Source organism: Heterodontus francisci, chromosome 17 (assembly GCF_036365525.1).
Source record: "Heterodontus francisci isolate sHetFra1 chromosome 17, sHetFra1.hap1, whole genome shotgun sequence".
Taxonomy (NCBI): domain Eukaryota; kingdom Metazoa; phylum Chordata; class Chondrichthyes; order Heterodontiformes; family Heterodontidae; genus Heterodontus; species Heterodontus francisci.
Genome location: NC_090387.1, coordinates 36107359 through 36112932, shown reverse-complemented (window position 1 = coordinate 36112932; position 5574 = coordinate 36107359). Strand labels below are relative to the sequence as shown.

Here is a 5574-nt window from a genome sequence, read left to right as displayed (position 1 = left end):
TAGCGAATGGTAACTCACTGCCTATGAGGATGGTGGAAGTGGAGATCATGAATGATTTCAAAAGGAAATTGGGTGGGCACTTGAGGGAAATAAACTTACAGGGCTACAGTGATAGAGCTGGGGAATGGGAGTGATTGGATTGCTCTACAGAGAGCTGGCATTGACTTAATGGGCCAAATGGCCTCCTTCTGTGCCATTATGACTCTCTAAGTGTTACTACTATATTGAGAATACTGTGAAGACCTGGTTCAATACCTCGCACAGCAAGTGCCTCTCAGTGTAAAAAAACAATGTGTCCAAATAGTATCAGGTGCAGCTGCTTTTGGTTTTTTGCACACCGGAATGCTTTCAAGTTAAAATTGCAGACCCCAATGCAATTTTTCCAGCTGATGTCATGAAATCATCAAAAATTTTAAAAGATTGCCTGACTTTGTTGTCTTGAGTTCCTTGCAAAACAGTCTTTTATTTCCTTATTCCACACATAACGAACAGAGACAAAGAAATGGGACATTTTTGAAATGCCTGTGGATTTGAGTTGTGGAACAATTCATTGTCATGCACTCAATCAACTCACTGCAAAACTGTCTTCTGACATTAAATAAATCTGGCGTTGACAGTGTTATTTAAAATCGGTATTTTTTCCAGTTCCTCAGCCTTCCGCTCTCCAAATCTTTCCCTTACAATTTCAGTGGTACACAGTGTTATAGCTTCTCAGCAATCATATGTAATTCTTTTGCTTCAGCAATTTTCTGCGCCACTATATAGGTTGAGGTTCCAAGCTTTTTATCAGTGGTACTTGCAGATTTAATTACTGCTTGAGTACTAACCTGTTCCTTAGCTTTTCGCTAAAAAAAACATTGCTTGTCCTTGCATAATTCTTGCTTGGTAATTTGGACGGTTTCAAAGATTCATTGGACAGTACAGGCTGAATTTAATGCGGCTGTTTGGAGTAGGAATGGGGGCACAGGGGGACGGAGAATCGCGTCAGACGTGTCTGCCCGGAAATCCGACATTGTGATGTCAATTCCGGATTTAGTCAGTGGCAGGAAGTCAAGCTGGCATACTGCCCCGACAGGAATGCAATTTAAGTTACTGAACACTTAGTTTTAATACATTAGCATCTAATTCATCAAGATTCAATGGATGGGGGGAGGGCTTAGAATTAAGTGGACGATGGGTGGCCCTCATGTGCCTTTGGATTCCAGGCCATTCAAAGCTGGCGGCACCAAGGTGAGGCCTCAGTGCCACGACAGGTAGGCAGCCATGACCTGCATAGGGGAAGATGGGGGAGGTGAGGCCATTGTCAGCCTACAGTGTGATGCACCCTGCAAGGGGAGATTGTGGTCGCGAGTGGGAGTGCCGGCTGAGCAGTGTCTTGGATGGTCTGAAAGGGGGGGGACTTGCTTTGGGGTGGCTGTATTGGGTGTCCAAACTGTTGGGTTGGATGACCATACTGCTGGATGGGAAGGTCAGCTATCAGCAAGTGTGGGTACTGAGGGCCATCAGGGAGCCTGCTGGGAGAAGTAGCAAAGGCACAGCTGCCAAGGCAGGGTCATCTCTGCATAGACAGTGTCTGGAGCATCAGTGAGCAGGTTGTTGCTGTTCAAGTGGAGCTTGATAGCACAGTCGGTGACACCTTCCATCACTTTACTAATAATCGAGAGTAAACTAACGGCCGTTAATTGTAAGGTATGTTTCCGTGAGTATGACTAGATCAGGCTGTTGCTTGACTAGTCTTTGGGACAGCTCTCCCAATTTTGACACAAGCCCCCAGATGTTAGTAAGGAGGACTTTGCAGGGTCGGCAGGGCTGGGTTTTCCATTGTTGTTTCCGGGCCCTTGGTCGATGCCGGGTCTTCCATCCAGTTTTATTCCTTTTCAACTTTTGTGTAGCAGGTTTTGTACAACTGAATGGCTTGCTAAACCTTTTCAGAGGGAAGTTAGAGAATCAACCACATTACTGTAGATCTGGAGTCACAAGCAGGCCAGACCAAGTAATTATGGCAAATTTCTTGCCCTAAAGAACATTAGTGAACCAGTTGGATTTTACGACGATCAATGGTAGTTTCATGGTCACCATTACTGAGACTAGCTTTCAATTCCATATTTTTATGAACTAATTGAATTTAGTTAAATTTAAATTCCACCAGCTGCCACAGTGGGATTTGAACCAGTGTCCCTTGAGTATTAACCTGGGTCTCTGGATTACTAGTCCAGTGACATTACTACTATGCCACTGTCTTCCCCCATGCCAAGGTCGATGGAAGACAATTCTCATTCTCTTGCGCAGAGACTCCAGTCCCTCCATCAGGTATGGAGCAGCCGCCCTTGGTCCCTGCTAATTCTAGTGCCTCCTCCTCAGCTGTAGAGGGAGGCTGATGATCTGGGATATCTCTGCCGTCTCTCTCCTGTTATGGGCCCTCTTGTCCTGTAGGTGGAAAGAGAGAGTCATACTTTGCAGAGAGATCAGCATTATCGTTCTGCCAATAGTACTGAAGACCTGTGCTCCAGAACTTGCTGTACCCCTAGCCAAGCTGTTGCAGTACAGCTACATCACTGGCATCTACCTGGCAATGTGGAAAATTGCTCAGGTATGTCCTGTACACAAAACGCAGGACAAGCCCAACCCGGCCAATTACCGCCCCATCAGTCTACTCTCGATCATCGGTAAAGCGATGGACGGTGTCGTCAACAGCGCTATCAGGCGGCACTTGCTTAGCAATAACCTGCTCAGTTTGGGTTCCGTTAGGGCCACTCAGCTCCTGACCTCATTACAGCCTTGGTCCAAACATAGACAAAAGAGCTGAACTCAAGAGGTGAGGTGAGAGTGACTGCCCTTGACATCAAGGCAGCATTTGACCAATTATGGCATCAAGGAACCCTAGCAAAACTGGAGTCAAGGGGAATCGGGGGACAATCCTCCACTGGTTGGAGTCATACCTAGCACAAAGAAAGATGGTTGTGGTTGTTGGAGGTCAATCATTTGAGCTCTAGGACATCACAATTACTGCAGGAGTGCCTCAGGGTAGTGTCCTCGGCCCAACTATCTTCAGCTGCTTCATCAATGATCTTCAATTCAACGCAAGGTCAGAAATTAGGATGTTCGCTGATGATTGCAATGTTAAGCACCATTCGTGACTCCTCAGATACTGAAGCAATCCATGTAGAAATGCAGCAAGACCTGGACAATACTCAGGCTTGGGCTGATAAGTGGCAAGTAACATTCGCGCCACATAAGTGCCAGACAATGACTAACTCCAACAAGAGAGAATCTAACCACCTCCTCTTGACATTCAATGGCATTACAATGGCTGAAACCCCCACTATCAACATCCTGGGGATTACCATTGACCAGAAACTGAACTGGAGTAGCCATATAAATACCGTGGCCATAAGAGTAGGTCAGAGGCTAGGAATCCTCATCTCCTGACTCCTCAAAGCCTGACCACCATCTACAAGGCACAAGTCAGGAGTGTGATGGAATACTCTCCGCTAGCCTGGATGCGTGCAACTCCAACAACACTCAAGAAGCTTGACATCATTCAGGACAAAGCAGCCCGCTTGATTGGCACCCCGTCCACAAACATTCACTCCCTCCACCACTGACACACAGTGGCAGCAGTATGTACCATCTACAAGATGCACTACACCAACACACCTTAGACAGCACAATCCAAACCTGTGACCTCTACCACCTAGAAGGACAAGGGCAGCAAACGCATGGGAACACCACCACCTGCATGTTCTCCTCCAAGCCACACACCATCCTGACTTGGAACTATATCACCATTCCTTCACTGTTGCTGGGTCAAAATCCTAGAACTTCCTTCCTAACAGCACTGTGAGTGTACTTACCCCACATGAACTGCAGCGATTCAAGATGGCAGGTCACCAGCACCTGCTGAAGGGCAATTAGGGATGCACAATGAATGGTGGCCTGGTCAGCAATGCCCACATCCCATGAATGAATGAAAAAAAAAGGAGGGCCTTTTCTTGCCATCACTGGGGAAGAGGACCTTCCGCCTTTCCCTTGCAGCTTGGAGGAGAATCTCAAGGGAGCCATCGCTAAACCATGAGTTTTGCCTCTGTCATACTGCGGCTTCTCTGGGGCTCCAGGGGTCACTCCAATACCGCACTCAGCAGTGAACACCAAGCAGCAAATCAGTCCAAGTCAGCAATGCAAGCAGGGCTGGTAGGGCTTTAAATGTGGCAACACCACCTGCTCTAGAGTCATTCGATGCCGTGTTCGTCACCTCACATCCTGCTCCATGATTGGTTGGGCCTCGCACCTCCGTTATGTAAAGTGGCCGCCCTCTGCGTAATTGCGGTGGGCCAGCCACCCACGTGACTAGCAGGAATGACCTACATTTCCAGGGTCCGCCCGGGACCCGCGATATGCTCACTAAATTCAGCCCATTTGTGCATACATTGCACACTGCGGTTGAGGTATATCTCCATTTCCAGTAAAATAAAAACAAAATGTATATAGCTGCCTTCATATTTGCTTTATGAGGTTAATGCTGCGTTTATGTTCTTTTTTTACTCACCCTGCCGCCACCTCGATGTTATTCAACTCAATGTTGAACTTGAGAAATTCTGTATCTTCGCTCTGTGGGTTGTGTTGCTTCGAAGCTGATGGTCACATAAAAAATTTATCCATATCTAGTATTCATTGTGTGCATTTATGATTTTTCCTATTCATTGTCATTTTTCCTATTCTTTGTCATTTTTCCTACTCCCACTGAAAGAGCTGTTTTACACCTTACATAAAGTAAAATTTATTCAGTCCTAAATTATGCACCCATTTACTAACCGTTTACTTGACAGGAAATGAACTGGAGCAACAAGTGCAGTGCTCACTACAGGCTCATTCCGTGCACACTTGTTTGGGCTGGACAAAAATTCCAAGTCCATGTTCTCCATTTCAGAAACAGAACTTTCCTCTTATTTCAATAACACCTTAACACAGCAATGAAAGCCATTGACTTGAATTATCAGTGCAAGTAATGGCGGAAGCAGACGGCACGAGAGAAATGGAGAAATAAACAGCCCTGAGCGACTTTACCCACCTGACTTCATCGCCAAAAAGCCTTTAGTGAGAAAGGCAGTCCTCCTTTTTCCACCTCCCCAACTCCTTCCCAAATAGCCAGCGGTATTGACTCACAGGGCGCAACTGCTCAGATTAAATCAAAACAGAAAGTGCTGGAAATACTCAGCAGGTCTGGCAACATCTGTGGAGAGAGAGAGAGAGAGTTAAAGTTTCAGGTCACGACCAGTTCTGATGAAAGGTCACAGACCTGAAACATTAGCAACTGTGGAGAGAGAAACACAGTTGCCAGACATGCTGAGTACTTCCAACACTTTTGTTTTTATTTCAGATTTCCAGCATCCACACTATTTTTTTATTGCTCAGATTAAAGCCTATTCATCGATCAGAGAAGCACATGGCCAAAATATAAAGCTCCAAGTCAGGGATATGAGGAAAATCATGATTACGCCTTCAGCTATTTTATTAACTCAGGCTAAAAGCAATGAAGGAGAGAATCACAATGAATTCTGATTATTATGGCCCTGC

General features: G+C 45.9%; 1 long non-coding RNA gene across 1 annotated transcript; it reads right to left on the bottom strand.

Moving 5' to 3' along the window:
• Positions 1–480: 480 nt before the first annotated feature.
• Positions 481–5223, bottom strand: LOC137378848 (uncharacterized). Its single transcript, XR_010976671.1, has 3 exons — positions 5069–5223; positions 4547–4631; positions 481–2427 (listed from the first exon to the last, which is right to left on the bottom strand). It is a non-coding gene; the product is annotated as an uncharacterized lncRNA (long non-coding RNA).
• Between the last annotated feature and the right edge of the window lie 351 nt (positions 5224–5574).